Source organism: Henckelia pumila, chromosome 4 (genome assembly GCF_033568475.1).
Source record: "Henckelia pumila isolate YLH828 chromosome 4, ASM3356847v2, whole genome shotgun sequence".
Taxonomy (NCBI): Eukaryota; Viridiplantae; Streptophyta; class Magnoliopsida; order Lamiales; family Gesneriaceae; genus Henckelia; species Henckelia pumila.
Genome location: NC_133123.1, coordinates 85,734,048 through 85,760,545, shown reverse-complemented (window position 1 = coordinate 85,760,545; position 26,498 = coordinate 85,734,048).

Below are 26,498 nucleotides of genomic sequence, written 5' to 3'. Positions count from 1 at the left end.
TTTTATCTTGTTTAAATTTGAATTGCCACTGCATGTTATCCAATAAATTAATTTTGAATTAAATGTTATTGGATAAGGATGATCGATTGCCATGACCAATTTTGTAGGTGTATGTTAGGAATTTACATTTTGTTTTTATTGTTGTTGGTTTTATTAATGGGCCTGGTTTATGGCCCGATATGAATGTCATATGTAATAAAAGTGGGCTTGGTTTATAGCCCGTTCCCACCCCTAAAAATGTATCCCCTACTTGTCATTGTTATTTATTGTAAATGCATTAGATTTAGTGGGAGATCAAGATTTGAAGACGGTGGGCCCAGCAGACAATAAAGACTGAAGAAATGTAAATTGGAAGCACATGTAATAGGATTGCATTGCATACTGCATATTACCTAGGATTGGACTAAGACCCGTGATTGGCAACCACGGGTCAATTAGAAATGGAATCGATCATCCTATATAATATTTGATATTATGATTGTATGCATGTTTAGACATAAATTGCGTGAATCCGGCAAGCATGCAATAAAATGAATATGATGAGACAAATATTTTTATAATTAAAAATCCCTCATTTTAAATATGATTTAAAATTTATATCAAGATAAATAAAGGAAATTTAAATTTGTTTAAATGTTCCCACCTTCCATCAACGGTCAATGTATGTGATGCTACCCGCGGATACGGTCCGGCTCATATTATTGGGGGGGCCCGTCCGTCGGAAAGCTGTACATTGGATCGACAAATGTTGTAAGTTGGGTGGAACTCCCATGGGATCGGCTCATATTATTGGGGGATCCACATGGCGACCGTCCATCACAACTTAATATTGATGGGTCATCTTGACATGTCACTTTAAACGGCGTCATATTATTGGGCCCTTATTGGACATGAGGTAAACACATGGGGGTTGCTTTGGAAGCAATTGGGCTCTACCTTTTGAGAATTATGGTTGGCTGATATTATTCGGGACCATAAGTTTGTCAATTGGACTCCATGTTCTCACTAAGGAAAAAGTTTCCCGTTTTCACTAGAGGGTGGTGAAATCGTTAAAATAGTGGGAGTGAGATTCATAAAATTAAATTCGCCTATTTTATGTCTTAGTAAATTGTTAAACAATCATTGATATATGTCTGTTTTTCTTTTCAGTATTTCATACAATGAATTCGCGAAATCCATTATTCTCGATCCTCGAACAAAACAAGTTGACTGGCGCCAACTATACGGAATGGTTCCGGAAGTTGAAGATTGTCTTAACTTCGGAGAAAATGCTCTACGTGTTAGAGAAAGCACCTCCGAAGGAAGCACCAGCTGACATAAGTCCGGAGGAATTGGCCAAACTTGATGCATGGTGTGACCATGACATCAAGACCAAATGCTATATGCAAGCCTCGATGTCTGATGAACTCCAGAGGCGATTTGAGGACACGGTGAATGCTGCTGACATTCATGCACAACTCAAGGAACTTTTTGGGGCTCAGTCGAGGGCTGAAAGGTTCGCTACTGTTAAGGAGTTGATGACGTGCCGCATGCGTGAAGGGACTTCGGTCCGTGATCATGGGGTACGAGTGATTTGGCTCATACAGAAGTTGGCGACCCTAGATTTGGTGTTGGAGCATGAACTCAATGTGGATTTATTGCTTCTGTCTCTTCCTTCTTCATTTGATGGATTTGTGATAAATTTTAATATGAACAAGATAGAGGCCACCCTTGAAGAGATGGTCAATATGCTCGTTACATATGAATCCACACTTAAGAAGGATAAGCCAGCTTTCTTGGTGGGCTCCTCATCTTCTGCGAAGAAGGGGCCAAGTATGAAGGGCAAGAAACGTTCTACCCCACCCAAGAAAGTCGAGCCCGAGAAGAAGCAAAAGACAAAGGCTTCAAACAATGGAAAATCCAAGGATGTTTGCCATTACTGCAAGAAGCCGGGTCATTGGAAGCGCAACTGCAAGGAATATCTTGAGCAGTTGGGAACTGCAAAGGATATGTTCTATATTGAAATAAACATGTCACTTAATACAACTTCTTGGGTATTGGATACCGGATGTGGATCTCACATTTGCAATGATTTGCAGGTGATGACAAGAAGTCGCAGGCTTAGAATGGGTGAGACCCAGCTGAGGCTCGGGAATGGTTCCAGAGTTGAAGCTACGGCCATTGGAGATGTTTGTTTGACTTTGCAGAACGGTTTTAAATTATTGTTAAGAGATGTTTTATTTGTGCCAGATTTAATTAAAAACATTATTTCTATTTCTATGCTTGATAGAGATGGTTATTCTTGCAATTTTGTGAATGGGATTTGCAATATTTACAAGAATGAATGTTTAATTGGAAATGGACAACTTGAAAACGATCTATACAACTTAAAACTAAAAGACGTTCCAGTGAATTATGTTGATAAACCGGCGACAACAAACAAAAGGAAAATCGATAGTCAAAACCCGGCAAACCTTTGGCATGCTAGGCTAGGTCATATTTCCTCAAGGAGGATGAACAAGCTAGTGGGAGAGGGCATGTTTGATATGTCTGATATTAATTCTATACCTACTTGTGAATCCTGCCTAAAAGGAAAAATGACTAAATCTCCTTTTAAGGTGAAACCTGAGCGTAGTCAGAATCTAATGGATTTGATCCATACAGATGTTTGTGGTCCATTTAGAGTAGGGACTCAACATGGCCACACCTACTTCATTACCTTTACTGATGATTATTCAAGGTATGGGTATTTATATTTAATGAAATATAAGTCTGAAGCATTTGAAAAGTTCAAAGAATTCAGGGCTGAAGTAGAAAACAAGCTAGGTAAAAGTATTAAAGCACTTCGATCGGATCGAGGTGGAGAATACTTGAGTACCGAGTTTTTGGACTATCTGAAAGAGAATGGGATTCTCTCTCAGTGGACTCCTCCTATGACACCACAGCTTAATGGTGTATCGGAACGTCGTAATCGAACTTTGTTGGACATGGTTCGATCTATGATGAGCTTCACTGAGCTTCCACCTTCGTTTTGGGGCTATGCGCTTGAAACAGCGGTATTGTTGTTGAACAACGTCCACACTAAAGCAGTGGACAAAACACCATACGAGTTATGGAATGGCAAAGCTCCTAAGTATTCGTACTTGAGGATTTGGGGATGTCCTGCTTACGTGAAGCGGACAGTGGGAGATAAGTTGGATAGTCGATCCAGCTTATGTTATTTTGTAGGGTATCCGAAGAATTCAATCGGATATTATTTCTATTATCCTGCTGAAACAAAGGTGTTTGTTTCTAGGAATGCCACCTTCTTGGAGAAGGAGTTCTTATTGGATAAGAAAGGCGAGATGATGGAACTCGAAGAAGTTCGAGAAGAACCCGAAATACAAAATAACAATCCTACACCTCAGGAACCATTGCTGGACACGCTTGCACCTAGAAGATCCGAAAGGACTTCTAGACCTCCAGTTCGATATGGTCTTCTTCTTGAAGGGGATCAAGATGAACCCGACATTGGATGTGATCCAAGAAACTTCAAGGAAGCAATTTCTGATGCGGATTCGAATTTATGGCTTGAAGCTATGCAGTCAGAATTGGATTCGATGCATACAAACCAAGTTTGGTCTTTAGTAGATCCTCCCGATGGAATTGTTCCAATAGGGTGTAAATGGATCTACAAGAGAAAGCTTGGGCCTGATGGTAAGGTATTGACCTACAAGGCGCGATTGGTGGCGAAAGGTTATACTCAAAGGCAAGGAGTTGACTATGATGAAACCTTTTCACCAGTTGCAATGTTCAAGTCCATAAGAATCCTGATTGCCATAGCTGCATGGTATGACTATGAGATATGGCAAATGGATGTGAAGACTGCTTTTCTTAATGGAGACATTAAGGAAGAAATCTATATGAAGCAGCCTGAGGGGTACACATCCATGGGAAGCGAGCATAAGGTATGCAAGCTTCAGAGATCAATTTATGGTCTAAAACAAGCATCAAGAAGTTGGAACCAGAAATTTGATGAAACAATAAAAGATTTTGGTTTCATCAAGAACCCGGAGGAACCTTGCGTGTACAAGAAAGTAGTTAAGGATGCGGTGACATTCTTAGTACTTTATGTTGATGACATCCTACTCATTGGGAATGATGTAGGGATGTTGCAGTCAACAAAGATATGGTTATCAGGTAGATTTTCGATGAAGGATTTGGGAGAGGCATCCTACATTCTTGGGATACAGATCTATAGAGATAGGTCTAAGAGAATGATAGGACTCACTCAATCAACCTACATCGATACCATATTGAAACGGTTTTCAATGGATGGGTCCAAAAGAGGACATCTACCCATGTGTCATGGAGTTTCTCTATCCAAGTCTATGTGTCCCAAGACTGATGCAGAGATAGAGAATATGACACATGTACCATATGCGTCAGCTATAGGTAGTATCATGTATGAGATGATATCTACCAGACCGGATGTAGCATTTGCTCTGAGTGTCACGAGCAGATATCAGTCTAATCCTGGTCAAATGCATTGGAAAGCCGTGAAGGACATTCTTAAGTACTTACGAAGGACTAAGAATATGTTCATGGTGTATGGAGGACGAGATCTCAAATTGGAAGGCTATACCGACTCTAGCTTCCAAAGTGATGTGGATGACTCGAAGTCAACCTCTGGATTTGTGTTCATGCTCAATGGCGGTGCTGTCTCTTGGAAGAGTTCCAAGCAGGACACCACAGCGGATTCCACCACTGAGGCTGAATACATTGCAGCATCAGCTGCTGCTAAAGAGGCCGTTTGGATGAGGAAGTTCGTCCAAGAGTTGGGCGTTATTCCGGAATTTGTTGGTCCAGTCCCGGTGTACTGTGACAACACAGGTGCCGTTGCTCAAGCAAAGGAACCAAGGTCTCATCAAAGATCCAAACACGTACTGAGGAAATACCACATAATCCGGGAGATTGTGGAAAGAGGAGACATCATTGTCGAACGAGTGGCCTCTGCAGACAATATCGCTGATCCGCTTACTAAGCCTTTGCCAGGACCATTGTTTGACAAACATCGCGAAGCAATGGGTCTACGTAGTATGACTAGTTGGCTATAGGGCAAGTGGGAGATTGTAAGAGTGGGTGCCCAGTGAGCCAACTGTGTGGCTATGGGCTTTGATGACTCTTTGTATAAACAATCTTTTGTTTAATATTATTTACACTTTTATTAATGGCAATGACTTTATATTACTTCATATTGTTATATTGTGATATACTATTGTTGTTTTGATAAAGACCTTGAATATACTATAGTGTATGTAAGATGTGGTAGAACATGGGGATGTCTATCATGAAATACATCTTATAGTCACTGTATATTCTAAAACCGTTCCTAGTCGATTGAGCCGTCCGATAATAAGGATAAGGATCGCTCGAGTTTGAGACTAGCATTTGCGATGCGGAGTACCACGTTTCATTGGTAGGGAACATGGAGATGTTCGAAGCATGCAAATGGATATTCATAGGATGAATAATCGAACTACCCTATCCGGACTTTCCAAGTGGTTATCACTTATCGAGTGGATAAAGTCCGCGGTTTTGGTTGTACACCATTAGTCCTTACGACTTGAAACATCATGGAGACTCTATATGCTAGTGCTGTGCTTTGACTCGTTTACCGACTCTATGGGGGTCATCAGGTGTCGAGATTGGGTACAGTTACGACACATATAGGAGTCAATGCATTGTTGTCAAGGATTCACCACATACTTGCGAGTGTGGATATCCTATGCGATCTGAGGAGATATTAGTGTGACAAATCTCTGGCCAGAGTACTTGATGTGATTTAAGAAATGGTTTCTTAGTAGCACATGCGATGTCACTAATTTGATCTTCAAGATGTATTGCATAGTTATCGAATCTTGAGCGACTCTCGATATACCAATGGTTGTTGATTCGATCGGGATATATGGATGAAGGGACCGTACTGTACGCTAACCAAAATCTACTGGTTCTTGTAGGCACTATCAGTGATACCTAGGGAATCATGGGGCGATGTTGCTAGGCGCTTTACCATGATTCGTTGGGCAAGTCGGAAAGTGTTGTTCCGAGTCACAAGGAGTTGTGAGCCCACGGCTAGCTGTATCCCTGAACCATTGAGGGTCACACAGTGTAATGGAGTTTTAATCCCCGTTGAGATAGTTAAATTTAAAGAGTTAAATTTAATGAACTAAGGAGTTGGACTTCTTAAATAAGAGTAAGGGAGTAGGATTTCCTAAAATGACATAGGGATGGACATTTTTGGAAACCACTGAATTCGGATTCAGGAAAATTTATTTTGACTTTAAAATGTGCAGAAATGGTTTCTGTGCACATTGGTGAAATCGGTTCATCAATCGGAGTCACGATGAATTTTATATTAATTTCTGAACGTGCGGGCTTTGCTTGTCGGGCCTTAACTTATGACTAATGGGCCCTAAGCTGTTAGTGGCCTGCATTATAAATAAGTTATTGCAGTACAGAAATTAGACACAACAGGTCATTATTTTGAGAGACAGAATTCGAAACCCTAGCCTCCTCTCTCTCTCACAATTCGGCCGCCCCCTCCTTGCTCTGTCAGAGAATTTCCGGTCTGTGATTTTTAATTGCAGTCAGGAATAACGAATCAGATTCGTTTAATCTCTTCGCAGAAAACTTCTGACAGATTTTCTAGTGCAATCTGTCAGAGGGATTTAAACCCCATTCGTGGACCTGATTGAAGGAGTTCATCAGTTCCTGGGAGATACAAGAAGCGCAGAGAAATCTGTGTGGTGTCCATTAATCTCGCTTCGAGATTGGAGGTAAAATTTAATTAATTGTTATTTGAATTTTACACACACAATAATTTAATCGTTGAATGGTTGATACCCACACCATGGAATCGTTCCATGATAAAATTTTTAAACTTCCGCTGCACCGGGTATCAATCGTGATTGATCTGAACGCCAGTTATCCAACAGATACATGTATTATTTATCTAGCAATTTGTGAATGATTGCAAATGATTTTTCTAAGATTGGCATGGTGTTAGTTTATTAGTGTTCAACTATAGTAACTCATAGGTTTTGAGTAGGCCGATTGTAACAGCTTGACATGTGGTTAGTCAAGGTATTTTTCCTAGGATTGACCTAGTTAGTCAGTGAACTAAGTTAATGCCAGCGATGAGTTGATTCATCAGTGGGCATGAGTTGTGTTATAGGTTGTTTCCTTAGAATGGTAGTCTGATTACCTTCTTAGGTTGAGACTTCGTGATGATGGGTTTTCATCAGGATGCCAGGTCTAGTATATGCCAAGAGTTGTGGGCTATGACCATGACTAGACGTGATGGGGCGCGACCCTATGCCAGTGTTACTCTGGGAGTCCTTGTACTTCAAAGGTTACCTGGGAGCCTTTGTGCTTCAGGGGATGGCGGTGGGAAGGCTACTCAGTCTAGAGTTTTTGTAACAGTCGTGACGTGGTATGACCTTGGAGTAGATATCAGGTTTGATAAAAATTTTTAGATATCGTCTGGGTTTCGTCAGAGATATTAGTTTAAGTGTTCTGCTGTGAGGACCAGTCTTGAAGGGATTTCCTTGACGAGTGTACGTGTACTTTGAGCAGATAGGTTTTGAACTAGTAAATACTGCTAGATGATTTTGATCTAGTAGGTAGACGGATTTTTACCAACAATGACTAGGGGTTGTCATCAGAGTCACGATTAAGGGTTCCTGGTGATAGGAGTCATCCAAGATACTGGATGGGATGTTGTTTCAAGACTTCAACTCGAGTATGAGGACTACTCCATGATTATTGACTTCATCTATGATGGGTTATATCAGATGTTAAGGATTGTATAGGGCTCTTTGAGATTTTAGGGACGCGTGACTTATGCAAGTGTAATCTTGATGGTGATTCCAAGTGGACATCGTGGTGGGCTACCTCAGTCTTGAATCGTTACACAGTCTTAGCGAGGGATATAATCAGGAGTGTGTTCGGAGATTGTGTGAACCTTTGGGATTCATTAGATATAACTCTTGGACTCGACGAGCCGTGGCGTTCAATTTGAATGAATTAGACAAGGGATATTGAGTCCGGTGATTGCGCTAAGTACTGTTTGATATTTTCAGAGGTTGAGCGTAGGCTTCCAGGGGGATGGAAATTCTCTAGTTTGATAGATCACGAGAAATTCTTGGGCTTAGTTTGTCTTGATGTTCGCCTTGGGTGAATGATGAAACATATAATTTGTAATTATTTATATGTTAAAAACTTTGTTTTAAAATTAAAGTTTCATTAAAATTATGAAGTTGTAATATTTTAGTGTTATGTGTTTATATTTAAATATTTTACTAAAAATGTTGTATTTTATGTTTTGCGCAGGTTTGGTAAAAATAAAATTACTCAAGCTACAAAGGCCATATTGGAGTAATCTCAAATCTTGTAGAATCACAAAAGAGGCATCTTCAACTTTGTAGAAGACAAGAAATTCCAAAAACTTCATTAAGATGATCAAAATAATCAAACATCAAAATGAAGACAGATTTACTTTTACTATGACCAGCTTGTAGTAAAAATATCATAACTATTTCCCCTTTTACCCAAAAGAGGTGAATTATATGTCCAAACACATATACACAAAATATACTACGTGTTTTATGTTGAATGGAAAGGCTGAATCGGTGGTCTAGGGCATCAAACATGCCAATTAAAGTTGGGTCATGGTATTGACATTCAAGGAGACAAGCACCCACCAACTTTACTATTCCACATTTAATGAGCCTTGGACTCTTGCTCTCATTTGGCCAATAAATAGATGTGTTGTATAAGCTTTTTAGTGTGCAAAAGTGTAGAGAAATTTCTCACTTGTAAAATAAATATTGTGTGTGTAGTAATAAGAGTTTGAGTGTGCATATTTCTCCAAGTTTAAGTATAAAATTTCTTTTATCCTTACTCTTGAGTTTTATGTTCATGGCAAGCTAAATCCTTTTATGTCAAGGTGAAAAGGTTTCATTGTTGGTCAAGTAAGATTGTTTATATTTTGTATATTCTTCTCTTTTCTATATTAATTTTGTTTTACTAATTGATCTTTATTTGTAGGTATAATTTGGATGATTTATTGTTATCTATTTACATCAAATATTTGGTACCTTAAATGTGGTTACCTTGATTTGTTGTCTAATATGATACAATAAATACTACAATAATTATATATTATAAATATATGTATCAATTTATAATAAAGTCATATATATTATTTATACAATTGTGTGGCTCTGCCGGTTGTTCTAAATAATATATTGTGATTAGATCTAACATTTATTTTTCCGCAACTAAAATTTACTTTCTTGAATCTGACATTTACTTTTTCGCAACTAACATGATGCTTTGGTTCCTGATAGTGATGAAAGCTGAGTGATAAAATAGTTAATGATCCATATAGTGATGAAAACAAAGATCAATTAAACTCAAAGAGTAAGGATTCAAATCCTGATACTTTTGAGAAAGATGATGCTTTGGTTCCTAATAATAAGAAAGTTGATGATAAATTATCTGAAGTAATATGTCAGTCAAATAAACATGTTCCTTTTCCTCATGCATTAGTTAATAATAAAAAACAAAAAAATGATTATGATATTTATGAAGTTTTTAATCAAGTAAAAATAAATATTCCATTATTAGATGCTATTAAACAAGTGCTTTCTTATGCAAAGTATTTAAAAGATTTATGTACTGTGAAAAGACAATTGCATATAAATAAGAAAGCATTCTTAACTGAAAAAGTAAGTTTTATTATTCAAAATAATTCTACTTTGAAATATAAAGATCCAGGTAGTCCAACAATTTCATGTATTATTGGAAAAAATAAAATTAAAAAAGCTTTGTTAGATTTGGGAGCAAGTGTGAATTTACTTTCTTATTCAGTTTATGAAAAACTTAAATTGGAAGATTTAAAACCTACATCTGTTACTCTTTTACTAGCCGATAGGTCAATCAAAATACCTAGAGGTATCGTAGAAGATGTATTAGTTCAAGTCGATAAATTCATATATCCTTTGGATTTTATTTTCTTGGATACACAACCAATAGAAGTTCATAATGAAATTCCAATAATATTGGGACGTCCATTTCTAGCAATTTCAAATGCTTTAATTAATTGTCGAAATTGAATAATGAAATTATCTTTTGGAAACATGACTTTGGAACTTAATGTGTTCAATTTAAGTAAACAACCAAGTATTACTGAAGATAAAGATGATAATGCAATAGAAACTATCGTGGAAGAATGTCAACAAGAAAACTTAAATCAAAAATCTGATGTTTGTTTGGTGAAAAATTTTGATTCGAAAAATATTTTTGAATCAAAATTATTTGAAGAAAACAGTCAACTTGAAGAAGAAACAAAAAATGTAGTAGCTGATAATTTATCAAGAATAATTTCTGAATCATCTCGTAATGAAATAACAATAAATGAAATTTTTTCGTATGATCAACCATTTTATGCTACTACTATGCCTTGATTTGCTAATATTATAAATTGTCTTGTGACAAATAAAATGTCTTCTCATTGGAGTTCACAAAATAAAAATAAATTTTTGAAAGAGGTAAAAAAAATTTATTGGGATAATCCTTATTTGTTTAAGTATTATCCTGATCAAATTTTTCAACGATGCATACCCGACAATGAGGTATGTAGTGTCATTAATTTTTTTCATTCTGAGGTATGTGGAGATCAATTATTGTCAAAGAAAACAGCTAAAAATGCAAAGATTTATAAAGATAAAACAAAAGCCTTTCATGATAAAAATATTATGAGAAAATCGTTTGAAATTGGACAAAAAGTTTTACTTTATAATTCTTTCTTGCATTTGTTTCCAGGAAAACATAGATCACGATGGACAGGTCCATATGTTGTAAAAGATGTTTATCCTCATGGTGTTGTTGATGTTGAAAATCCTAAAAATAATAATGTGTTTAAAGTTAATGAACAAAGAATTAAACCATTTTTTGAAAATGAAATTCTTGATAATGAGTTTATGTCTTTATATGATCCAAATTAATTGTTACATATATTTTTATTTTATTTTTGCAGAATTGAGTTCACTTCCCGGTTAAGTGGCGGATATTGGTACTCCGTGACTTTTTTTTAGTCGGTTTTATTTCAATTTCCCAAAATAATTGAAAAAAAAAATTTATTTATTTTCAAAATGGAAGAAGCTATCAAATAACATGGAAAATATTTATCTTCTTCTGTTTCTAAAAAAATTATGATAATGATCAATGAAGGCAGGCGTGAAAGATTGAAAATGCTTATGAAAAAAGAAATTCCGGAGGATATTCGTCTTATAATTGAAGCCAAGGTTCGAATAGGTGGCAAAATTCCAAAATTCTTACATGTTCGAAATATGTCTGGACTAGGAAAAAGCACCTATGCGAAGAAAATGAGGGCTAAAAATTTAGATGTTTGTCATAAGTGTGCCAGATGGACTTGTGATAGACGATGCAGATCTTTGGGATATGCTTCCACAAATAGAGAAGATAAAATTGATTTCATTAAGAATGGGCTGAGTAAAGAGTCTTTAGATGACATCTCATTGACTCTTGAGACGCATTCTAGTGGAGATGTGCAAGGTCAACTTCTCCATTTATGGAAACTATTTCAAAGGCAGCGTCATGATAATAGTCTTTGGAATCTGACTAAAAAAGACCCTATTTGCCAATTTATAAGAAAATTGGATGGGAAGTCAACCCTCAACTCATAAGAAGACGTTGAAGTCATCATTGATTCAACATGTCGCGAAATAGTTTGTGTTTGTTCCTCATCTTCAATAAATTTCAGGTGATATCTCTTTCATCATATACTCTTTATTTTTTAAAAAAAAGAAAAACTAAAAACAATGTCATATTCAGGTTTGGGGGAGGGTTTATCTCTAAAAATTAAAAATTAAAAACTTAAAAATAAAATATTTCTATAATAATATTTATTTTTCTTTTTCAATGCCAGAGTAAGGAGCGAAAAACTCCTAACACGCATTAGTTTTTATTTATCATATTATCACAATAGATTAGATTTTAATACTCCGTATATATTTAAATTGCAAACTACTAAGAAAATAAAGTCTTTTGTATATATGTTTGTTTACACTTCTTTTTATCAATTTAATAGAAAATATATAATTGATGGGATATAAGTTATAAATAATATATAATTGTGTGTTTTCAAATAACATATTTTCTAAAACTTTTATGAATATATAGTTAAAGTGATATTGATTGAATGAATAATAACATGTATAATTGAAGTAATTAAATTGTAAAAGTGCAATCTATACTCACATAAATTTTGTGACTGAGAGGTGAGAATTGAGAAAACAACTTATAAGCTTTTATTGATTATTAAGAAATGGTTGATTACTAGATTAAACCCATTTTGAAAAAAAAATTGTGCATATAAAAATTTACTGCAAAGTTGTTTGAAGTTTGATTGTAATGATGAAGAGTATTAATATCACTACTATAGTTCTTCTCATGGTAAATTTTTAATAGATTTATCTCATAAATAAATAAATAAACTTTGAATTAGAAAAAAAAAAGAGATTAAAAAAATGTTACATATTCGAAGTTTATTGTAGTTATTTGGTTTTGTAAAAACAACTTTGCAGCCAAGTGCAAAAACAAAAAAAAAACAAAAAAAAACAAAAAAAACATTGAAAAAAAAAAACAAAACAAAATGGGTTTATTCTTTGTAAATTATCCTATCTTATTTTCAATATTAGGTTATTTGATTGTCTGCTTTACATATTAGCCATTTTCAATAAGTGCATAATTTTTTTCCAACTCCATGAGAGAAAAACAGCTATATATGAAATATCATGACCCGAGAGAATATGGAGTTGAGACTTTTACATTAAAATTCTTGATGATATACATGTTATGAAAATGATTTCTATTATCATTTTGATTATATTTTTCTCAAAGTTTTTAAAAAATATTTGATGATGTCGATTTTTTACCTCGGGTTCGGTCTGGTAGAATGGATCCTCCAACTCCTTTATGAACCAGGTCGGGTCGGGTATCAATAATATCTGCACAAGCAACAACTAGGTCAGGGGGGCGCCGAAAGTGTTTTTGGCGTGACCCCTCCGATGCCTAAGTCAGTGTCTTGAAGGCAGAGGGTATGATTAATGCGAAAACTGAGAGATATGGGCGCGTGAATATAAGAGTGAGAGTGATTGCGTGATGAATAATGAATAGTGAGTAATGAATAATGAATAATCACAACCATAACAATACCTGTATTTATAGGGAAAAAATAGTAAGTTACCTAGTCGAATTATAAAATGTCCTGGACTAGGACTCTTCATCCATTGGTTCCTTTGTAAGCTTATCTCTATCTCGTGAATATTTGAAAAGATCTAGGCTTATCTCATATATATCAGAGTCCTACTTGAACTCGAAAAGAATACTTGCGGCCCATTAAAAACAGCCTAGATCGGCCCATAATGACCAGCCCTGGTCAAAGTCCAACATAGTCCAAACTGGGTTGGACCTTGACATGTTGGGCCATATCGGGTAGACCAATTATAAACGGGCTCGGGTTGAAATATTTTCTTGGGGTAACAATAGTACCTCCCGAACTGGTCTAAAAGAAGAATGAATTTAGACCAATAATGTAGAACTGACCCCGAACTACATGTGCTTCCTTTGGACGAACGGTCTAGATGAAGGTCTGATTAGAACCAATCTCGAACAAAGAGCAATAGACGACAATCTGATAAAACTGAGTGTCAGACCTGCCTGGGCTTTGAATACCACTGACGTGGGCCATTAAAGTGTACTTTGAGTGCCAGATCTACCTGATCTTTTAGTTCCACTGATGAGGTCCTTGAATGCCAGACCTGCCTGGGCTTTTAGTTCCACTGATGTGGTCCTTGAATGCCAAACCTGCCTGGGCTTTTAGTTCCACTGATGTGGTCCTTTGATGCCAGACCTGCCTGGGCTTTGTATACCACTGATGTGGGCTTTTGATGCCACTGATGTGGGCTTTTGAGACCACTGATGTGGATTTTTGATGCCACTGATGTGGGATTTTGATGTCGGACCTGCCCGGACTTTATAAAGTGTTGAACCATAAATTGGGCCTTATTGCTAGATTGCATGCCCGATATGATATAATTGGGCCTTACTGCGAGATTGCATGCCCGATGTGATATAATCGGGTCTTACTGCGAGATTGCATGCCCGATATGATATAATTGGGCCTTACAGCGAGATTGCATGCTCGATATGATATAATTGGGCCTTACAGCGAGATTGCATGCCCGAGCTCCGTGTTAGGACACTGCAAGAAAACGTGAGACCAAAGAAGAAAAAATCCAAGATAATATCATCTCTTAACTTGAATGCATTATGTAAGATGCCAAATCCTAAAAATAATCCCGAACTATGGATTTCGGGTTATGAATGCGAAATATAAAAAAGTAAAATATACAAAGCTTGTGAACCTCATCACCGCCTCAATGTTTCAGCCATGGCTTGTTCAATCTGAGCACACAACTCAATAAAAATATGGTTGCACACATTGAAGATGTTAGAGCATATCTGAACTATGAGCAATAATGCCAATAAATATGTTTGGTTAGCACGTAGAATGACAGAACTCCAATAAAGAAGCCTTTGATAATCTTTGACCATTTAAGATAATATTTTGTAATTTAAATTAACCTTAAAACCCAAAGAAATTGCTATATCCAATACCGAAGATGAGAAAAATTGAGCAAGTCATGTATGCAAAACATAGGTCAAAGAAACCCGAGAGTAAATAATCCAAGATAGTCGATTGTATAATCAAGGTAATTTCTAGAAAATTACTAATGATTAACCATGATGTACCATACAAGCAAGACCTATTTTCAACATGTACAAAACCATGTAATTCAAATGTCACCATGAAGCTTATTTAATATGAGAAATATTATTTCTTGTTCTTCCTTGCACTCATGCACTTTGTATTCACTAATATATCATTGGTTTATGAAATAAAATATGATAATCTATCCTTATTTAGTGGTAACCACGTAAACAAAATTTTGTTGAGCAAAGATAGTATTTGGTCCACTGTCATCACCATAATCAAATTATAAAACTGAAACTCAGTTGTTTCATGTTATGAGAAAGATGAAAAAGGGACTTATCTGTTCAAATCTGTAAATCCGCTGGGTGATTCTCCAGAAGATCTCGCATTATAGAGATAATGCACGAATCACGACCTAATCCTCTGTGAACGACATTGAAATGCTAGAAAATGAGTGAGACTCATCATCCTATTGATTGGTGACTTGGTACGATTCAAACATGAAGATACAAGATGAATGTTCAAGTGCAAATGACTATCATGGTTCTTGCGCTTCCTGTTCTTCCATGTCATTAGAAAGAAAGGAATAAGGGAATAAAACTATTAGGCAGAAAATGAGCCACATCTTTAAATAAGTTTGGATAAGACAACACATCGAACATGTGGTGTGGTGTGGTGTGCTGTGACTTTGGTTGAATCGGTGCGCCAACAGGGGGGATGAAGGAGCCCATCTAAAACATACAAAATCGTCCATAATGCGGAGAAACACAAGGTCAAAACAATTCAAAATCCCAGCAACGTCGTCGATTGAGAAAACAACAGAGGTACTTGAGTAACCCAAAAAACTTGTATCATTCTTATCCAAGATAAACGCAAAGCGGGAAAATCCTGGCAATGGGCATCCAGCCACGATGTCGAAGGAAATCACAAAGGCAGAGAGTTCGCGATGCTGAGCCTTTCTTCGGTTTACCCCTTGCTAAGTTGTAGAGTCCCAAAAAAGCCCAATAAATTTTTTTTTTCATCGCTTCTTCAAACCGTCGGGGGAGATATAGATGGTTTCAAGGTGGTAAAATGCAGACGCTCGCGAGGCTCAGTAGCGGACTGGGCTTGCAAAGTGGTCTGGGCTGGAGCAATTCTTCTCCAAGCTCATCTTGTATAGACCCACGGTAGAGATGATACCATGGGATTAATTTCCATTCCCACAGATGGCGCCAATTGATGATGTCGATTTTTTACCTCGGGTTCGGTCTGGTAGAATGGATCCTCCAACTCCTTTATGAAGCAGGTCGGGTCGGGTATCAATAATATCTGCACGAGCAACAACTAGGTCAGGGGGGCACCGAAAGTGTTTTCGGCGTGACCCCTCCAATGCCTAAGTCAGTGTCTTGAAGGCAGAGGGTATGATTAATGCAAAAATTGAGAGATATGGGTGCGTGAATATAAGAGTGAAAGTGAATGCGTGATGAATAATGAATAGTGAGTAATGAATAATGAATAATGAATAATGAATAATGAATAATCACAACCATAACAATATCTGTATTTATAGGGAAAAAATAGTAAGTTACCTAGTCGAATTATAAAATGTCCTGGACTAGGACTCTTCATCCATTGGTTCCTTTGTAAGCTTATCTCTATCTCGTGAATATTTGAAAAGATCCAGGATTATCTCATATATATCAGAGTCCTACTTGAACTCGAAAAGAATACTTGCGGCCCATTAAAAACAGCCTAGATCGGCCCATAATGACCAGCCCTAGTTAAAGTCCAACATAGTCCAAACTGGGTTGGACCTTGACATGTTGGGCCATATCGGGTAGACCAATTATAAACGGGCTCGGGTTGAAATATTTTCTCGGGGTAACAATATTTAAATAAAAAAATTATATATATTTAATATTTTGATATTGTTTGAAATATATATGTATAACCCATCCAATTATATATTAATATATTAGTTGATAACAAGATTTATAAATAAACATATTATCTCCTTACAAGTGTGTTTTAAAATATTAAATTTTGCAAATTTGAATATATATATTAAGGAATAAAAATCTAACTTGCGATTTTATGATATTTTATTACTAAGGGACTAGTAATTAGCCGGTTTGGGGGTGTGATGAAACTTAAAATTTGTAATTATTTATATGTTAAAAAGTTTGTTTTAAAATTAAAGTTTCATTAAAATTATGAAGTTGTATTATTTTAGTGTTATGTGTTTATATTTAAATATTTTACTAAAAAAATTATATTTTATGTTTTGCGCAGGTTTGGTAAAAATAAAATTACTCAAGCTACAAAGGTCATATTGGAGTAATCTTAAATCCTGTAGAATCACAAAAGAGGCATCTTCAATTTTGTAGAAGACAAGAAATTCCAAAAACATCATTAAGATGATCAAACTAATCAAACATCAAAATGGAGACAGATTTACTTTTACTATGACCAGCTTATAGTAAAAATATCATAACTATTTCACTGTTTACCCAAAAGAGGTGAATTATATGTTCAAACACATTTAAACAAAATATCCTACATGTTCTATGTTGAATGGAAAGGCTGAATCGGTGGTCCAAGGCATCGAACATGTCAATTAAAGTTGGGTCATGGTATTGACATTCAAGGAGACAAGCACCCACCAACTTTACTATTCCACATTTAATGAGCCTTGGACTCTTGCTCTCATTTGGCCTATAAATAGATGTGTTGTATAAGCTTTGTAGTGCGCAAAAGTGTAGAGAAATTATTTACTTGTAAAATAAATATTGTGTGTGTAATAATAAGAGTTTGAGTGTGCATATTTCTCCAAGTTTAAGTATGAAATTTCTTTTATCCTTACTCTTGAGTTTTATGTTCATGGCAAGCTAAATCCTTTTATGTCAAGGTGAAAAGGTTTCATTGTTGGTCAAGTAAGATTGTTTAAATTTTTTATATTCTTCTCTTTTCTATTTTTATTTTGTTTTACTAATTGATCTTTATTTGTAGGTATAATTTGGATGATTTCTTGTTATCTATTTACATCAAATACTTGGTACCTTAAATGTGGTTACCTTGATTTTTTGTCTAATATGATACAATAAATACTACAATAATTATATACTATATGATGCGATTACGGATAGCTCGCATGTTGATCACAAGGTTAAGGACCCGTTGGAGATGCCTCGAGGAACAATTACGAGAGGTCGAGCTAAGAAGTTCAAGGAAGCACTTCAATCGTTGATGATGAATTGTCAAGAAAGCATTGGAATGTCTGAAGAATACTTTGGGAAATGTTACAATATTATTGAAGTCCAAAGAAGTCAAGAGAGTGGAGAAAATATCAAAGAAAACACAAAAATAGGTGACAGGACCCGAGAGCCATGGGTGCCCGCGCATTCCTGACGTGCGCCCGCGCCAGACGGACAGAAGCCCATGCGCGCCCGCGCCTCCTGACGTGAGCCCGCGCTAGACGGACAGAGAGCTATTCGCGCCCGCGCGTAGTCCTTGCGCACCCGCGCCTCGTGTTTTTACACACAGTTCGGCATGTTTGTGTGTGTGCGAGACTTTTGATATTTTTGGCATTATTTTTTTATTTTGAGTCTTTTATTCCTACTAGGAAACTTTTAGGAAGATATTATCATATCTTTAGATATATTTTAAAGTTATTTCGCAATATCTTTTATTATTTGTAGTTGTATTATAAATACAACAAAAAATTCATTATTGATATAAAATTAAGATTTCTGATTATTGATTATTCAATACAAAATTCTCCCTAGAATTTTATCAAATCTTTTGCTTTACCCAAAAATCAAACTTATCAAAGTTTCATAGCTTTGTGGCATTTGTCAATCGATTTTCAATTGGGTTGTCAAAGACGGATTCCTTTGAAGGTCGAATTGAATCTGTTATTGTTTCCATCGTGAATTCTCTGTTGCTAGTTACAGGTTCAACTAGAGGTGGAGATTCCAAAATCTGTTACTTGTTTCAAAGTCGGGTCAAAATCTTTGAATTCTTTTGTTATAGAATTGAGGTGTGATTCGTTGTAGTCGTGTTGTCTTTCATACATAAGATTCATATCAGTTTGTATCAAAGCAAAGGTTTGAAACAAGTAAGTTTTCACATCTTTGTGACTATCTAATCTTCGTGTTCTTCGCGTTCTTCGTCCTTCTTCTAATTTTTCGTCTAAGTCTATTTCTCGTTCGTGTCGTGTGCTGCAAGTTATCTCAAAAAAAAAAAAGTAGAGACCGAAAAAGCTTAAATATATATATATATATATATATATATATGTATATATATATATATATAGAAGAAGCAAGATAACTTGTGGACAATTTTCGTTCTTGTTCATCCTTGGATGCAAGTCAAAATTCGAGCATCCATAAATTTCTTCTTCTTGTTTTTTTTGTCAATCTTCGAGAGTCGATCTTCAAGCGTCTAAAAGTTGTGAACTTGAGAGTTTGATTCACTTTTTTTTACACAAAGCAAAAGCCTACATAAATTGAGTGGAAAGAAAACAAGTGTTGGAGTGATTCGTTTGGAGTGAACTGTGAGAACTTGTGTGAGGAATTTTACTACTAACATTTTTCTTGAAGGTACCATGAATCCTAGGGTGATGAGTGTGAACCAAGGAATTTCCAAGGTTCAAATGGATGCATTGATGGGGCAATTTACTAGGGTGATGAGGTCGGAGTTGGAACCTCTTCATGAGCAGATGAGTAGGTTGGAGGAGAGTAGTGGTAGTGGAAAAAAAAATTAAAGATAGGAAGGGGAATAATTTTGAAGGAGATGAGGAGATTTTTTATGAGAATTGGGATGGAGAGAGAAGAGTACATGGTGGTAGACATAGGCGAGAATCGGTACGAGGAAAACATACGGAGGGCAGTAAGGAGGATGGAAATATTAGTAGTATTTAGATGAAAATTCCAGCATTTCATGTGAAGTCTGACCCGGAGGCGTATTTGGAATGGGAGAAGCGCGTGGAGTTTTTGTTTGATTGCTAGTCAGTGTCCTAATAAAAAAACGATGATTATGAATGTTGGTGGTGATATTGAGTCTTAGAGTGAGGAGGAGAATTATGATGTTATGTCTGCATTGGAGGATCCCGATGAAGAGGGATATGATGCGGTGGTTGGGGAATTGTTAGTGACTAGGAGAGTGTTGAATGCACAACAAAAGGAGGAGTAAGAAACTCAAGGGGAAAACTTATTCCATACTAGATGCTTTGTGAATAACAAAGTATGTAGTGTTATTATTGATAGTGGGAGTTGCACTAATGTAGCGAGTTATGAGTTGGTGGAAAAGTTGAGTTTGCCTGTTATAAAGCATCCTCAACCCTATAAATTGCAGTGGTTTAATGATAGTTCGGAGGTGAGAGTGCATAAGCAGGTGATGGTACCATTTTCCATTGGTAAGTATGTAGATGAAGTGTTGTGTGATGTGGTGCCTATGCAAGCTTGTCATATTCTGTTGGGTAGGCCGTGGCAATTTGATAGAAAGGTGATACATGACGGTTTTAAAAATCGTTATTCTTTTACCTTGAAAAAGGAGCCTATTGTATTGTTACCTATGACTCCAAAGCAAGTGTTGAAGGACCATTTGAAAAAGAAAAAGAAAGAGGAGGCCGAAAAAAAGAGTGAACAAAGAAGTGAGATGACCTTAGAAAAAAATATTGAGAAAAAAAAAATGAAAAAGAAATTGAGAGGAAAGAGGCCGATAAAAAAATATTTATGGCCCAAAAAAGTGAGTTGCGAGAGATTTTACATGTGCATACTTCACTTGTGTTGATTTTCTATAAGGAGATTCTCTTTAACACAAGTGATATAGCCGGAAATCTTCCGAGCAATGTTGTTTCTCTTTTGCAGGAATTTGAAGGTTTATTTTTGGAGGATTTGCCTCAAGGATTACCACCTTTGAGGGGGATTGAGCATCAAATTGATTTTGTGCCTGGAAGTGCATTGCCAAACCGTCCAGCGTATAGGAGCAACCCGGAGGAAACAAAAGAGATGCAAAGACAGGTAAGTGAACTTTTAGATAAAGGTTTTGTGCGTTAGTCCATGTCACCGTGTGTTGTGCCTGTTTTGTTAGTTCATAAGAAAGACGGTTCATAGAGAATGTGTGTGGATTGTAGAGCCATTAACAATATTACCATCAAGTATAGACATCCTATTCCTAGACTAGATGATATTTTGGATGAATTGCATGGTTCTAGCATCTTTAGTAAAATTGATCTTAAGAGTGGTTACCATCAAATTCGGATGAGAGAAGGTGATGAATGGAAAACTTCTTTTAAAAATAAGTACTGATTTTATGAGTGGTTGGTTATGCCATTTGGGTTAACTAATGCACCGAGTACTTTTATGAGGTTGATGAATCATGTTTTGCGTGCTTATATTGGAAAATTTGTTGTGGTGTATTTTGATGATATTTTGGTGTATAGTAAGAACTTGAATGAGCATGTTGAACACTTGAGAATTGTGCTAATCACACTAAAAGCTAAACAATTGTATGCTAATTTGAAACAGTGTGTGTTTTGTACAAAAGAACTTGTTTTTCTTGGTTTTGTTGTGAGTGCTCAAGGTTTCAAAGTTGATGAGGACAAGGTAAGTGCAATTCGAGACTGGCCAACGCCTACTTCTATTGGTCAAGTTCGGAGTTTTCATGGTCTTGCAAGTTTCTAAAGGAGATTTGTGAAAGATTTCAGTACTTTGGCGGCACCTATGACTTCAGTAATCAAGAAGAACGTTCTATTCCATTGCGGCGAGGAGCAAGAGAAGTCTTTTAATATTGTCAAGAATAAATTAATTAATGCTCCTTTACTTGTATTACCTGATTTTACTAACACTTTTGAAATTGAATGTGATGCGTCAGGTGTAGGAATTGGAGGTGTCTTGATGCAAGGGGGGCGACCGATTGCATACTTCAGTGGGAATCTTAGTGGGGCGTCCTTGAATTATCCTACCTACGACAAGGAGTTTTATGCGTTGGTAAGGGTACTTGAGACATGGCAACACTATTTGAGGCCAAAGGAATTTGTGATTCATACGGATCATGAATCATTGAAGCATCTCAAAGGACAACAAAAGCTAAACAAGAGGCATGCTAAGTGGGTGGCGTTTGTGGAAACTTTTTCCTACGTTATCAAATACAAGCAAGGGAAGGAAAATGTGGTAGCGGATGCTTTATCACGAAGGTATGTACTTTTATCTACTCTAGATTCTAAATTCATAGGATTTGAGTATATGAAAGAGTTATATACTACTAATCTTTATTTTGGTGAGATTTATGCGTCATGTTTGCATGGTCCAAAAGATAAATTCTTCATGCATGATGGGTATTTGTTTAAGGAGGATAAGTTGTGTGTTCCTAAGTCGTCTATTCGTGAATTACTTGTTAGGGAATCACATGGGTGTGGCTTAATGGGACATTTTGGTGTGGCTAAAACTTATGAAACTTTGCATAAACATTTTTATTGGCCACATATGAAGCATGACGTTGAGAAAATTTGTGAAAGATGTGTGACTTGTAAGAAAGCAAAGTCTAGAAAACATCCACATGGTTTGTATACTCCACTTCCCGTTCCTAGTGAACCGTGGGTAGATATTTCTATGGATTTTGTTTTAGGACTACCGAGGTCTAAGAAGAAGAGGGATTCAATTTTTGTTGTGGTTGATAGATTTTCTAAGATGGCTCATTTTATTGCGTGTCATAAATCTGATGATGCTTCTCATGTTGCTGAATTGTTCATTAATGAAGTTGTTAGATTGCATGGCATGCCTAGGAGTATTGTGTCTGATAGAGATACTCGTTTCTTGAGCTACTTTTGAAAAACATTATGGTGAAAACTTGGTACTAAACTACTGTTTTTGACTACGTGTCATCCTCAAACGTATGGTCAAACTGAAGTTGTTAATAGAACGTTAGGAACTTTGTTGTGTGCTATCATTAAAAAGAATTTGAAGAGTTGGGAAGAATGTTTGCCATTTGTTGAGTTTGCATATAATCGTAGTGTGCATTCTACTACAAATTTTTCACCATTTGAAATTGTGTATGGTTTTAATCCTTTAACCCCGTTGGATTTGATGTCTTTGCCTATGAGTGAAAGGGTTAACATGGATGGTAAGAAAAAGGCGGACTTTGTGAGAAATTTGCATGAAAGGGTAAAGGCGAACATTGAGAAAAATAATTTGCAATACACAAAGCAAGCAAATAAAGGTAAAAAGAAGGTTGTATTTGAACAGGGTGATTGGGTTTGGTTGCATTTGCGGAAGGAGCATTTTTTGGAAAAGCGGCGTTCTAAGTTGTTACCTAGAGGCGATGGACCTTTCCAAGTCTTGGAGTGGATCAATGATAATGCCTACAAATTAGACTTTCCAGGTGAGTATAATGTAAGTACTACTTTTAATGTTTCTGACTTGTTGTTGTTTGATGTAGGTGATGATCTAGATTTGAGGACAAATCCTTTTCAAGAAGGGGAGGATGATGCGATTACGGATAGCTCGCATGTTGATCACAAGGTTAAGGACCCGTTGGAGATGCCTCGAGGACCAATTACTAGAGGTCGAGCTAAGAAGTTCAAGGAAGCACATCAATCATTGATGATGAATTGTCAAAAAAGCACTGGAATGTCTGAAGAATACTTTGGGGAATGTTACAATCTTATTGAAGTCCAAAGAAGTCAAGAGAGTGGAGAAAATATCAAAGAAAACACAAAAATAGATGACAGGACCCGAGAGCCATGCGCGCCCGCGCCTTCCTGACGTGCGCCCGCGCCAGACGGACAGAAGCCCATGCGCGCTCGCGCCTCCTGACGTGCACCCACGCCAGACGGACAGAGAGCTATGCGCGCCCACGCGTAGTCCTTGCGCGCCCGCGCCTCGTGTTTTTACACACAGTTCGGCATGTTTGTGTGTGTGCGAGACTTTTGATGTTTTTGGCATTATTTTCTTATTTTGAGTCTTTTATTCCTACTAGGAAACGTCTAGGAAGATATTATCATATCTTTATATATATTTTTAAGTTATTTCGCGATATCTTTTATTATTTGTAGTTGTATTATAAATACAACAAAAAATTCATTATTGATATAGAATTAAGATTTTTGATTATTGATTATTCAATACAAAATTCTCCCTAGAATTTTATCAAAGCTTTTGCTTTACCCAAAAATCAAACTTATCAAAGTTTCATAGCTTTGTGGCGTTTGTCAATCGATTTTCAATTGGGTTGTTAAAGACAGGTTCCTTTGAAGGTCTAATTGAATCTTTGATTGTTTCCATCGTGAATTCTCCGTTGCTAGTTATAGGTTCAAATAGAGGTGGAGATTCCAAAATCTGTTACTTGTTTCAAAGTCGGGACAAAATCTTTGAATTCTTTTGTTATAGAATTGAGGTGCGATTCGTTGTAGTTGTGTTGCCTTTCATACATAAGATTCATATCACTATAAATATATGTATCAATTTATAATAAAGTCATATATATTATTTAGACAATAGTGTGGCTCTGCCGGTTGTTCTAAATAATATATTGTGATTTGATCTAACATTTACTTTTCCGCAACTAACATTTAATTTCTCGCATCTAACATTTACTTTTCCGCAATTAACATTTACTTTCTCGCATCTAACATATACATTTCTGCAACTAACATTTATTTTATCGCATCTAACATAAAAAGTCATATATTTTATTTAGACGATAGAGTGGCTCTGCCGGTTGTTCTAAATGAAATATGGTGATTTGATCTAACATTTACTTTTATGTCAATTTATATTTATGCACTTATATATATATTATGGGTACCATATATTAATTATCGGTTAATCTGATATTAATATAGTGGGAATTATATTATATGATATATTTGTTTAAATATTTAATTGTTCTTTTATGTTTATATTTATGCATTTATATATATATATATATTATGGGTACCATGTATTAAATATCGGTTAATCTGAATTTAATATAGTGGATACTATATTATATGATAAATTTGTTTAAATAGTTAATTGTTCTTTTATGTTTTAGTTTCTTTTAATTATTTTTGTTAAGTAATCTTAAATAAAACAACAATGAACCTTTGAAGCCTTGACAATTTTATAATTTGTGTATTTGAATTTTTATAATAATATTTCCATCTATAATATATCATTGCTAAAATTAAACTTACAGCATCCTCTCCGTGGATCGATCTCGTACTCACGAGTATATTACTTGCAGACAACCTACACTTGGGTGAATTACAATTTAAGTTGTAGCAGTGAACAAGACAGCAATTAGTAGTTATAAGGTGGCACGGGAATTGTGATAATGACCACTAGTGGCTATTGGCTAAATCTGTCAGAGTTAGCAAGATTAAGTCCAGTGTATGAGATAGTTGTCAGTAGTAAGGCGCAAGATTGTGCCGATAGACTACTAATTGTTATTGTATGGCTATCGAGTATAGGTGTGTTGAAACTGGAGCGATTTGGGTATTCCAAGTGTTTGGGAATAGTAGACTTGTGGCAGCCGAGTCAAGGCTATTGATCGAGTCATGTAGGTACTCTGATTTGAATTTCACTGTTGAGCTAAGTGTGAGTCACAGTAGAATCGACGAGATCGATTAGTTGAGCCCAATCTGTGATGATCATAGTGTAGCAGTTAAGAAATACTTGGGATAATATTTTATCGTGTAGTGCTTAAGGGTATTTGTATCTGGTACAATCTCAAAGAAGTTGGAAATTTGGACAATTTAGTAGTCTCGAGGATTTCCGGAGATGAATAATTTAGGATTGCTGTAATCGGGGACGATTGGAATTGGACTTGTATGGTCAAGTTAGGCGATAACTTGTAAGTGGAGACAAGCAAGGGAGTTGATGGTTTCCCAGGATTGTGCATTCTTGCTAAGAATAAACTGATATTGATTCGGGAAATTGCTTAGTGATAGTAATCGCATACTCAGATTGAGTAACGGAAGGGATCAAGATTTCTGCTTTGTGCGAGTTTTCCACCAACAATATTTTAAGGGTGTCAACCGAACATTTCAACGTAGTGTTCTTGTGTTGAGCCGTTATGATGAATCTAACGAGTGTTGGAAAAGCTAATGGGCATTAGCAAGGAGACATCAATTGTCTGATCATGATATGTGACATTAGCTAGGATCTAGTTCTCAAGATCTAGCATGTTGTGTCACTAGTTTTTCATCAAGTGATGTGCGATGTTTCTGAAAGGACTAATATAGTCGATGATGGACTTAGTAGCCAACAAGGTTTTCATTTTGGATTGAAGACTTCGCAAGATCGTGACGAATCAAATTCGTTATTTCCAATCAGCAAGTCACAACCGTGAGGACTATATGTCAAGGATATTGCGTATCAGCAATTGACAATAGTCATATCTGTTTTGTGTGACAAGTTACTTGAAGCGAAAAGTGTCTCCAGGAGTGACCCGGGGACCGATGATTTAAATCCTCTCAGTGCTAAGGCTGATGCGTTCAGCAACAACACGAGTTGTTTTTTTGAATCCATGGGATTTAGTTTCCCAGATCAATAAGTTCCACTTTGTGAGGTTGGGACGGGCGGTGAAGATATCATCAGAAACTCTGAGATGGGTTTTATCAATTACAATGAATGTCGAGTTTCGAGACAGAATAGGAAGTGTTTCCATATGTCTGTGCACTGTGGAATGTCCCAGTTGAACATATTGGTGG